Genomic DNA, 13,659 nt, shown 5'->3' on the forward strand with positions numbered 1-13,659 from the left:
ACCATATTTGCAACTACATTCAGAAAAGGAGAGATTAGGACACTTTCCCAGTCCCTGGGCATGGCACTATTCATAGACTTCTGTAGGGTAGTGTAGATCCTTCCTGGGCTGCAGGGGTTTCTTCCTCACTGAAAGTGTGTCGTCATGATCTTCCACCTTGGATATACTCTCTTGTTCGTTGTCCTTTGCATTCTGTGTTTGTCTTCTAGAAGTCTGTGTGTGTATATATCATGCATCTCTATTATCTGCCAAGAACAAAAGCAGCCCATCTCAGTTTCTTTTTCCGCTTACGAAATCTTTCAGGTATTAGAGCCTTTCTCTATCTTTTTATATCTCAGTGAACAGAATTTAGGCACACGGTTATGCTTAACTACAATGAGGACAAGAAAATGCAATCTCTTTCTTTAGCACATCATTGCCTTTAATAAATCATGGCCCTCCTATTAAGAAATGAGAGGAGATTAGATGTCAGGAAAATAGCTAACAATCATAACCTTATAGGTTATCATCAGAAGCCCTTCATAATTATGGATGTAATATGATGGAATGCTGTGACCAGGATTAGAAATTGATTAAGATGATCATTGTTTCAAATTATTCTCCCTGCTCCAACACAAATTAGCTTTATTTAAAAGGATTATAAAGCAACCTTGATAGTACACAATTTTATTCAGTATTATCACTACTTAGCACTCTAGAGGGTGTGGACCATAGTAAGACTTCACCAACATTCTGATGGAGAGTAGATAATTAGGCCAGGGATGGGTAATGGGTGCTCAAGTGAAGATCCAAGTTGTGAAACCAGCATGGATCAAATTACACATCTAATATACAATGATAAATTTGAGGTCAATTCAGGTGAAGTCAATTCAAAACTTCCACAAACCTTGTGATCTTCATGCATTTTTATGACTATGTTACTTCCATTCATAGCAGAGCTCACAGTAAGACAAATGGGGCAACTAATGTCTAGGTGATTCTAGAAGTTTGTCAATGAAATCATCGAGAGGTTCAGGAATGTTGAGTGACGTGTGACAAAGGTTGGATGGGGGTTAGCACCCAGATCAATCAGGCAGTCTGCTGTCACTGCAGATAAACTAGAATAAGCTCAGAAAATCAAAGCTAAATCTAAGCTATGAGAACTCACAAAGTGAGAGTGACAGTGGTCCAATAGCTCAGCGGTATTAAGGATTCCTAGGGACGTACCACTGAAAGACCATATATTAAATTTATGATACTAAAAAAATTCAAGTTATCTATTTTCCATCCCTCCTCCAAAGCCATTTCATAAAGGTAAATCTTTAAATATTTTTTACTTGCTCCAGAAGTATAGATATGGTCTATTCTTGCCTCCAGCATTTATATGCAGTTTTAACACTCACCTTGACAGGGAAAATACTGTAACACAATGATAAGAAATAAAGTGAAATAAACATACAGCAGATTAGGAGACCTAGGTCCTTCTCCTGACCATTAGCTACTATGTGATTTATGTGACTACTTTCTCTCATTCAATGCTTCATTTTTTATTTGTGAAATGAAGACATTTGAATTGATGACCTCTAAGATCTCTTGCCACTCAAAGCTTCCACAAACCTAGGGATTCAGAAAACAAAAATTATTTTCAGTTCCTTTTCAAAAATGTGATCCCTTTGTGCTGTGATATTTGTACTCTTTTTCTTCCATATGTGGTGGAAGTGCATTTCTGAGTGTGTATGAACAAATCCTATGTGTAATCATTGCCCCCAGGTAACAGCCCCAGAGGCCACTTCTGCAATTACCTAACTGTGGTCTCATATGAAGTGTCAGTGACTGTGGGGTGGAGCTCTCCACCACAGAGAACCTGAAGTCAATATAGCCAGGCAGAAAGCAATATTATGCCTGCCCCTTAGATGCCCTCACTTTCATATAAATGTTGCTCACTACAACAGGCAACGTGCCTTCCTCACTTCTGAGAAGATAATGACGAAGCCATTTGGGAATGCCATTTATGTTTCTCTTTTGATTCTGTTACTTACAAATTAATGGAATTCTGCCTAAGCTTCTCTCATTCCATGGCCTTTCCCTTTTTCTCATTTGAGTGAACAGAAGTAAAGGTAAGCACTAATCACAGTTCAACAGTCATTAATTTGGCCACAAGCTTTGCATTTATCTCTCTAAGTACAAAAGAATAAAGGACAGCCTGTAAATGGATGATTTCTTTTAATCTTCATAAGAACAGTGAGGTAGGAATTTCTTTCCACAAATTTAAATATGAAGTAAAATTATATTTATTAAGTCAACGTTGAATCAAATTCAAATTTTCTGATTCCATACTCACAGAATGAAATGAAATGAGGTGATGAGGTAAAAAAGAAATGGAGTTAGTTATCTGATGACACTGAGGATTTCCAAGCTGTCATGGAACAAAAAGTAAATTTTAAATGAAAAGCATTGTCTCATCCTGTGAAGTATATTTAATGTGAAGATCAACACGTAATAAGAGGTCTCTCTAAGAGCCTTTTCATTTCCCGAACTTGTCAGGGTTGGAATCCCACAGAGATGCCATACAGAGGGAACTGTGTGGATTAAGTACTGCATAAAGATGTTGAAATACAGAATGAAGGAAATCACTGCTTCATTTGCAAGTGTGTCTTTTATTATTGACACGTGGATTATCTTGACAGTTTCTGAATAATCACATGGGTTTATTGAGAATTTGTATCTATAACACTTTGAAATTTATGTAAGCTTCTGAAACATTAACTGGGATGGTTCAAGCCATTTGAGTAGGACTCTATGATTTAGGAATGCTGCCAGCTGGATGCAGGAAAGTGTAAGATGGCCATAGGGGCTTGCCTGTCTTAAAAAGTCTAGAGCTTCATGGCTGATGGCATTATTCCAGTAGTTTCTATATATCCAGACTAGTGCTCATTTTAAACTCTTGGACTTTATTAATTCTCTGTTTCTTTATGGTCACAGAGCAGGACCTGCTTCTATAGGGATCGTATCTACACTATAGGAAGAGGGAAAGACAGGAACAAAGATGCTTTACAGGTAGTGTGTTTCATTCCGTCAGGAAAGCAAAATGTTTTCTGCAATTCTTACCTGGAAGATTCATTTTGTTTTGTTTTTAACATATTCTTGGCCAGAGTTATTAACATGGACGCTTCTGCATAGGCAGCAGAAGGTCGAAGATGATGAGGTAACAGGAAACATTATGTTGTCAAATCAGACACATATGAATAAGAAATCTTACCCTACAGAAAGCTTGTCAGTAATTTTAAGAATGCAGGCAATCAAGAGGCTCAAAAGAAGCAGATAGAGGTCTAAAAAATCAAGATGACTCCTCAGGTCATTTTTGTGTTTCTCTTTTCCTGCACTGTACACATACTTTCTGACCAAGAATAGTTAAGGTTTCTAAGATAGATAGTTATAGGGGTTGTTACCTGACACAGAAGAAAGAATTCAGCCTATGAATCTTCTCCATTTTATACCTGGGCTTATCTGACATTGTTCAGGGAGATAGGCTTCATAAATCCATAAATGATGATTCTCTCTTTTTACTCGCTCTCCTTTAATTCCTTCTCTACTCCTTTCTCCCTCTGCTTGCCTCTTTCTTCTCCTCATCTTCCTTCTTTTTCTTCTCTTTCTTTTTCTATTACAAGGAATCTTTAACCAGAGACGCCATTATTTAGTAGATGAAAACTCTTTTCCTAACAAATATTATTAGTCTGTTTGCTCATAGGTGCAGTTACTATGCTGTCAAGTGTATTAGATTGGGTCACCTGCCTTTCTTTTCCTTCTCCTGGGATTCTTCCGCTAGTAAAGACAGCAAATAGATTGTGGGCTAGTTGCTTTAACTCCTTCATCCTTAGATGCTGTTACAGACACAGAGACGATAAAATAATTGCATTGATTGATATGAAGCACTCTATAACCTTTTCTTTTATTTTTATTTATTTGTTTATTTAGACGGAGTTTCACTCTGTTGCCCAGGCTGGAGTGCGGTGGCGCAATCTCAGCTCACTGCAACCTCCACCTCCCGGGTTCAAGCGATTCTTCTGCCTCAGCCTCCTGATTAGCTGGGACTACAGGTGCACGCCACTGCACCTGGCTAATTTTTCTATTTTTAGTAGACATGGGGTTTCACCACATTGGCCAGGCTGGTCTCGAACTCCTGACCTCATGATCTGCCCCCTCAGCCTCCCAAAGCACTGGGATTACAGGCGTGAGCCACCGCACCTGGCCCAATGGAGCAATTATTTATAAAATGACCAATTTAGACTCAATATGATTATTTCAATGATGTTTATGTTGTATAAAAAGAGCACTATTCATGGGAAGAGTCTTTTTTCTACATCTTGACTTACTCTTTGCCCCTTTCCTTCTACTATTAACTATGAAAAATAATTTATTTTGCTAACAACTCAGTTGAAGTTTCTTTTTTGTTTTCTTCTTTAAAAGCCTATTTAATTAAATATATTTTTTTCATTTGACAAATACTGGGCACATATATACAAAGAAATGTGCTAGATACTAAAATCACATTAACAGTTATTTGGCTAAATGGCTTGCATTACGTTAACAGATGTGGTCTTTGCCCCTCATAGACCTTATAGTCTTGTAAGAGAAAGATCAAAACGTGAAGAAATCATAATATTATGTAACTATGAAATTTGAGCAGGGCTATAAGAAAAACATATGGTGTAATACTCAGGCCTAATAGTGACATTCTCTTAAGAAAAAGATCAGGGAATTTTTTTTTAAGGGGTTTCTTTGAAGCCACAATATAAAGGAGGAAAGGAATTAGCTACAAGAAAAGCAAGCTGAGAGAAAAGGAGAGTAGAAAAAATATTGATTTATTATCCCAGATGCTTTTAAAATGTCATCCCATAATGACTTTCCAAACCAGGTATAATTATTCCATTTTGCAGGTGAAAAATCAGAGTTTAAGTAACTGGCCAATGTTAATTGATTAGTTCTTCAAGGCTGGATGCAATTCAGCCCACCCATATATTTAGATCCAGAACTCTTTCCATTTCCACAGGAAATGTTTCTAGAGTCCACTGTCAGCAAGATCTCAGTTTCTACTGATCTCTGAACTCTGTAGCCTTCAGCGTTTTCTCCTTCTTGGTGTCCCTTGCTTGTATCATGCAGCCTTTGGACATCTATGTCTAAAGATCTTTAACACTAATGTTTGGGACTTTAATGTGGTTTAGGCTGTATAAATTTTTGATTTACATTTCTGTGAAATTTCGGCTCACTTTACTGTCTTCAAAAGGCTGCTGACTGAAATTAATATTTCAAGGATTTTTGTGAAAGTTTCCAAACTCAGCACCTGTGTAAGCAGCAACAATGGAGGCAGTGAAATGAGCAGTATTGGATATCTTACTATATGAAACATACCTTCTTAATATATGTATCCCAGGAGCCTCACGAAGTTCCAGACACAGAACAGATATTCTATTTCTATAATATGGAACTCTTTTATTTTTTAGACTATTCAGACACAATGTATCATTCTAGGGTAATATTCTATTGAAACATCATATTTCTTCACTTATGTATCATTAAACAAGTATTTATTGCGACCTAATATGATGAATTCATTCTATGTGATGTACAATTCATTACAAGAACATTAACACATATTTGTTCAAATGGAAATGTTGAGATAATTAAGGCACAGTCTCTGCTCACTTCCTTCCTACACTTAGAGTAAAACTCTGCATATTTAACCCTGGTGGCAGAAGATGGACCTTCACCAATCATTACCTGTTTTCCTTCGGAGAGCTTAGAATTAGACTCAGCCCTATGTTCTTTACTTGTAAATTGGGAAGTGAATACTAAGAGTTACTTGGCTAAATGGTTGCCATTTTTGACACAATGTCATTTACTGTCCCTGTTGCCCTAGGTCCTAGAGCTACCACCTATGATGTGTGAATATTCATGAAGATAGAGTTAAATATGTGTTTGGGCTTTCCTTAATAATTGATTGGCTTGAGATTATCTAATTTAACTGCTACGGATGTTTCCCCATCTTATAGATTTATAATATTTATTATAAATATTATTTATAAATATTTATTATTTATAATAATCATGATGAGCAGAGTAATATTTTTTATTACTTATCTTGTGTTCAGTAATCAATAAACAACATTCCCCTGAGCCTCACAACAAACTTAAATTATGCATTATTATTTCACAGATGAGAAATAATTGAATCAGGATTTTTGACTTTTATCCATCTGTCTTAACCACTATATTATATTACCTCTCTATGATATTAAGCTTTGATACTATTAAGTCATGATTAAGTTGGCCTTTGCCATTGCAGAATTTCCATAAAAAGCACTTACAGGATAACTTCTGAATCTACTATATGTGTGGGGGGGGAGTGTATGTGCATAGGATGTGTGTGTAATGATTTTACAGCTTTGAGTATTGCTTATAGATCCCAATGCCCGGTCTACATACCTTCTCCAGGAATATTGGCACAGTACTGTCTATGAAGGAGGCAAGATTTACATGAATATCTTTTGCACCACTTAGCAGAAATCATAAACAGGGTCACTTTCTAATCTCTTCATCAAGGCCAAACCTCATTTATGAAAGGAATATTCTTAAATCTCCAAATGACTGTGTAATCTACAGTCTGGGCTACTGAACCTAATACTATGTAGGAACACTTCAATCTGAAGCCTGAGCCGCAGGTAAATTATTAATATTGAGTGCAAAGTGTCCTAGATCTGATATGCCTTCACACTGACCTAGGTTGCAACTTGATTTCTCCAACATAATTATTTGATGGACCTTGGCTAATTTCATTCCTTACTTTGGGAAATTATAAATTTCATCTGAAAACATTATTTTTCTCATTCCCATCTGCAAAAAAAAAATTGTGAGGATTAAATGAGATCCCTTACAGACCACAAAGCATTTTGCTTGGGATAAAATATGTACTTAATATGTGTAAGTTATCTTTTCCCTCTAAAAACATTCCCACTCCCTCCCTCACAATACCTGTCCAGTCTTATTTTGAAGATCACTAGAACATTTACTATCATTGCCTATGTCCTTAAGGTAGGGATAAAGTTAATGTTATGAGAAGAGCTAATAAATGACCTAGAAGTACTTTGCTATTACAAATTGCTAATATTGTATGAATCTATGATTATAGACCAGAGAGTGGAATGTGAGACATTCTTATTACACACATCATAATTCTGCACACTTCAATCAAGGCTCTTCTTACCTCTTTCTATCTAGACTAAATCATTCTAATTGGTCTGCTCTCTTGTCATGTGCAAGCTTTGCCTTATCCTTGACAATCTCTGTCCCTTTTCCATCATGTTAATAAGTTTATTCACTTACTTAGAGAAAAGGCACATCTGGGTAAGGAATCGAACCTGGGTTAATGGAACTCTCTTGTTTTGGATCCTGGAAATCCTTTTCTTTTTTCCATGTTAAAGAAGTCTAACACTTGAATGGAATAAATGGGGATCAGATGAATGGGAAGAATCATCGTTCAAGTCCTGAGCCCATGCCAAGGCATCATGTCTCCCTGCTTTTGGCTAACAGAGCTCATAAAGATTTCCAGCTTCCCTCCTGGGTAAGGGCAATAGCACAGAAACATGCAAATACTCTGAGAGGCAGTCATAAGTCCAGCATCCCAATTCTGAATTATATACAATTGTCCTGTAATTCTAAATTCAATGTTTTAATCAGGCACTACCTCCATTTTAACAGAGCATATGAGAAGAGATGTGACTGATTGAAAAACAAGTAGTCCTTTTGCCCAAAGTAGTCTGTTTACTACGTTTTTTTTTTTTTCTACTAGTACAACGTCACTCTTTGTTGTGGAAAGTCAGGGATCCCACATGGAGGGACTGACCGGAGCCATGGCAGAGGTACCTAAATTGTGAAGATTTCATTTTAATATGGACATATATCAGTTCTCAAAATTAATACTTTGATAATTTCTTATGCCTGTCTTTATTGCAATCTCTGAACATAAATTGTGAAGATTTCATTTTAATATGGGCATTTATCAGTTCCCCAAATCAATACTTTTATAATTTCTTATGCCTGTCTTTACTTAAATCTCTTAATCCTGTTATCTTCATAAGCTGAGAATGTACATCACCTCAGGACCACTGTGGTAATTTTATCTAACTGTACAAATTGATTGTAAAACATGTGTTTGAACAATATGATATCAGTGCACCTTGAAAAAGAACAGAATAACAGCAATTTTTAGGGAACAAGGGAACACAAACATAAGGTCTGACTGCCTGCGTGTTGGGCAGAATAGAGCCATATTTTTCTTCTTGCAGAGAGCCTATGAATGGACGTGCAAGTAGGGAAGATATCACTGAATTCTTTCCCTAGAAAGGAATATTAATAATTAAGACCCTGGGAAATGAATGCATTCCTGGGGGGAAGTCTATAAATGGTCACTCTGGGAGTGTCTGTCTTACGCCATTGAGATAAGGACTGAAATACACCCTGGTCTCCTGCAGTACCCTCAGGCTTAGTAGGGTAGGGAAGAAACCCCACCCTGGTAAATTTGAGGTCAGACCAGTTCTCTGCTCTCGAACCCTGTTTTCTGTTAAGATGTTTATCAAGACAATACATGCACAGCTGAACACAGACCTTTATCAGTAGTTCTGTTTTGCCTTTTGTCCTGTTTCCTCAGAAGTACGTGATCTCTGTTCTCCTTTTTGCCTTTTGAACCATGTGATCTTTGTGACCTACTCACTGTTCTTGCACCCCCTGCCGTTTTGAAATCCTTAATAAAACTTGCTGGCTTTAAGGCTCAGGCAGGCATCATGGTCCTACCGATATGTGATGTCACCCCCAGAGGCCCAGCTGTAAAATTCCTCTCTTTGTACGCTTTATCTTTATTTCTCAGACCGGCCGACACTTAGGAAAAATAGAAAGAACCTGTGTTGAAATATTGGGGGCTGGTTCCCCTGATAACTCTTCACTCTTAACAATAAAAATTGATTAATTCAGAGCTCTGATGAAATTTACATTTTGGGTCATACATTTCAAAGTCAAATATATTGGCCAGATTTCCAAAGCAAAATTGTAAAAGTCTTTATGTTACGTTCTGAGCATGGAAATAAGAGTTTAAGGAAAAATAACAACTACATTCAATTAAATAATAATATATTTATGGTAAAATGAAGCAAAGGAATAGAATAAATTTGGCATAGTGTTAGAAATTAATTTTATATTATAGTGGTTATCTCTATAAGCTACTAATATTATTTGTCTTTTTATGAAATACTGTAAGTTACTAAATACTATTTAGCTATATGTTCAATACTATTATAAGTCTATTCAGTCATGCATTGCTTAATGGTGGGGATACATTCTGAGAAATGTGTCTACTGTTAGGTGATGTAATTGTTGTGCAAACAGCATAGAGTATACTTACACAAACCTACATGGCATAGCCTACACATCTAACCTAAATGATATAACCTATTCCTCCTAGGCTACAAGCCAGAACAGCATACAGTGCTGACTCCTGTAGGTAATTGTGACTTAATTGTATTTGTGTACCTAAACATATCTAAACATGGGGTACAGTAAAAATGTAATATTACTATCTTATGGGGCTATCATTGTGTAGGTGGTCCTTTGTTGACAGAAACGTCATTATGTAACACATGACCATAATTCTACAATAGACTCTGTTCTTTCCATGGTCTAGCTATAATAGAGACCTAGCACATAGTTGCCCAAAAGATAAACTTATGTTCAAAGATCAAGTGGTCCTACAAGATGAGTTCTCTAGAAGTGTCAGAACAGAAGAGAGAAAGGTAGAGATAGAAAGGAAACCAAAATGACACTTTAGACCTTTTCTTTTATAGGACAGTGTTTTGTTTGTTTGTTTGTTTGTTTGTTTGTTTGCTTTTTCTGTATTACTGGATGGCTCAGCCTTCTAAACAATGGAAATTGACAGGGTATAAAGATAGGGAATATCTAAACTTGGAGAATACCGTTTCCCTAAGAACCATTTACTCACGTAGTAAGGGTAATGGAGTCTAGAACTGTCTGTCTTATTTTCCCTGAGATAATTGCTTACATTCCAAGGTAGAGATCTCTTTTTCTTCTCCTCAAGAGAGGATTTGTTTATGTTCCAGGGTAAAATATAAGTAAAATTTTAATTTACACACTTCTCATTGCATATATTTACTGTATTAGTCCATTTTCATGCTGCTGATACAGACATATCTGAGGCTAGGCAATTTACAAAAGAAAGAGGTTTAAATGGACTTGCAATTGCACATGGTTGGGGAGGCCTCACAATCATGGTGGAAGGCAACAAGGAGTCATGCCTTGAGTGGATGGCAGCAGACAAAGAGAGAGAACTTGTGTAGGAGAGCACCTCTTTATAAATCATCAGATATCAAGAGACTTATTCACTATCACGAGAACAGCACGGGAAAGACTTACCCTTAAGATTCAATCACTTCCCACCTGGTCCTTCCCACAACATGTGGGAATTCAAGATGAGATTTGGGTGGGGACACAGCCAAACCATATCAATTGAGCAGTTATATTTCCTCTTATAGTTAATATCTCTAACACAAAAATTGATAAGTGTTTGATCTGATGGATATGTTAATTACTCTTATTTGATCACTATACATTATTTGTATCAAAACATCACTATGTATCTCAAGAATGTGTATAATTATTATTTATCAATTAAAAATACATAAATAAAGGTGAAAAAAGAATTACTCAAAGTCAAGACTGTAAAATAAAAATATTGGCAAATTTGGGAAAAAAAGCCTGTTCATATTCCTTTCTCATTTTTCTTAATAAGCTGTAATGATTCTTTGCATATTCTACATACTTACCCTTTATTTACATGCATGCGTTGCAAGCATTTTTTCTTACTCTAACAGCTTGTCCTTTAACTTTATTTATGGAGTTCTTTTCCTTGAGGTTATTAAAAGAAACATTTGAAAACTTCTGGCCTAACTGTTATCTGCATGGGGTGTTTTTGTACTCTCAAAGAGCCTGGGTGATAACATACACCACTTTCTTCACTGTGTGCTCCTTTCAGCAGGACAGGGCTTCTGAGTCATGAGCACATGTTCTTTGTATAGCACCAACACTGCTCTATGTGACAGGAATGTCTGGTTCCTAAAATATTCCTAATGGAGCTTGAAACTTAAACCCAACTCATAACTCTTCACTTCTGCTGCAGTGACACTTTACATAGGTATCTCTGTAGGATTTTATAGAGTGCTTGCTTTTTTGAAAAGTAAATTTTGTTGGGTATATTTAAAGTTTGCAACATGATATTTCGGGGTACATGTAGATAGTAAAATGGTTAATATAGTAAAACAGGCTAACATATCTATTATTCCAGCAGCTTGTATATACTCTAAATTTTTTAAAATGTTGGACTTTTTCTTCTGTAGTGTGAATCCTGCTGCATTTTCAGGTGAGACGTGGCTCTCAGAGCATTTTGCTTTAGGAAGCTGAGGCATTCAATAGTCATTTTACTTTGTAGTATTTGGTAGGCGCTTAAACATAAAGATCTGTTCTTTAATCAAGAGATTTCATGTGTGTGTATATTTATAGAGAATATACAAAACTGTGATAGTCTAGCTTATGAGCATGCACATGGGGTATCTCAGACCCTTAGGTTTGGGTGTTGAAAACCTGATGACATTCTTTTTTATAGTTTTATTTTTTATGTGTGGTAGAATACACAAAAAATGTACCATTTAAGTCATTTTATAGTGTCCAATTGAGAGACATTTAGCATGTTTACAATGTCATGTAATCATCACTGCTATGTAATTCCAGACCATTTCCATCACCCCAGAAGAAAATCCCATACCTATCAACAGTCATTCATTTGTAAGAGGTGATATGGAGGCAGAAAACTCACAGAATTAAATACAATGCCCAGGGATTGGCCAGCAATCTGAGAAAGGATTACCCTGTCAATGTCATTTCATATCCTTTCCAGAGGAAATACAAGTGAAATTGACTATGTAATTGGCCCTTGTTTGACTCCTATGGCCTTCTTCTTTAGTTGGCATACTGCTATGCTATGCGGCCATCTCTTCTCCCTTGGATACCTAAGAACTAGAACACAGTTTTATTTCTGGACAGACTATCATTATAGTTGTTGCTTTTTCCTGCCTCTCCTCTCTGAGGAGCTAGAATAGAAAATCATGAAGAAAATTAAGAGATCCTGTTACGTGCTCTGGTGCTAGTGCTTTGCATCTTCACCCCTGAGCTCCCCTCTGGTTTCTCAAGAATCACTGAATTAAAAGCGCTTGTGGAAACTATGGCATACCACCGCCCTGACCTTGAATAATGAAGAAAGTAGAGCTATAAACCTTGCATGTTTAAAAGAATGTAGGTCAAAATGCTCCCACTCCACCACCTCCATACACAAACACAAAGAAATCCAATAAAAAGTAGTGATTGATTTCCATTTATTTATTCATTCACTTATTCATTCAATTTTCCCTTTATTTATTCCCTCAATTAGCAGATACAGCCACTAAACTGTTCTGTTAGCCTTGACTTTGATCCCTATCAATCTGTTTATGCTGCTGCCAGAATGGTCTTTTCCAAATACAAATTGAATCATAGTCATTATGTCCCACCCACATTTCCTATTTCCTTGATGAAAAATACCCAATAGTTATCTTCTTACCATCTACACTTCCTTACAGATCTTAACATGATTTACAAGACCTGATAATCTATACCTTCATCTTGCCACTCCCAAGTAGATTGATATGAGAACTTTTATCACATTGTATATTCATTGATAACTTGCAGTACAGTGTGTTTGCAGAGGACACGTGTGAAGAGTCATTCTCTTTGTCATCGATACCCATATCTGAATAATTGACATCATGTTCTATATCGAACCCATCCAAAGTAAATTAAATCCAATTCTAAATGAAGAGCTATTCAAATGCTATGTATATATATATGTGTGTGTGTGTGTGTGTGTATACGTATGTGTGTGTATGTGTGTGTGTAATATAATGTGAGGTATATTGTTTCAAGAATATCGACCAAAAATTTATTGTGTCACAGTGACACCTTTTATCTGTATCTCAAACCACTTTATATCCCAAACCACTTATACATATATAGAATATATAATTTATATTTATATTATAGTAAATAAAAATATTTGTTAATATTTTTCTTAATGCAAGTGATAGCTCATATAAAATATTGACTGAATTCTGTTAAATGAGTATCGCTTCCCTGAAGTACTTTATTGGGAATGATTATGATGATAATGTATTTAGGAAGAAATATCATGAGTGCTGGGGAATGGCAGCTCATATATTTTTTATCCCTAGCTATGTTTTATATTGCAAATTATTTGAAATTATAAAGTTTCTCATTTATTTCTCATTCTAAGCATCTGGAGACTACATAGTATAGGGACTAAGTGCTTAGTAAATTCTGTTGAATGAATTAGTAAATGAATAAGTTAATGAATAATTGAATAATATAGTAAAAATAACATGGTAAGAGCTATTTTTTATTCTTATTTAATCTCATGTACATAAAAATAATTTATTTTTATAAATTCTTGTATATAAAAAGAATATATTTTATATATAAACAAACAAATGAAGCACAATAATTTATGTAACC

Source organism: Trachypithecus francoisi, unplaced genomic scaffold, assembly GCF_009764315.1.
Source record: "Trachypithecus francoisi isolate TF-2019V2 unplaced genomic scaffold, Tfra_2.0 Lachesis_group9, whole genome shotgun sequence".
Taxonomy (NCBI): domain Eukaryota; kingdom Metazoa; phylum Chordata; class Mammalia; order Primates; family Cercopithecidae; genus Trachypithecus; species Trachypithecus francoisi.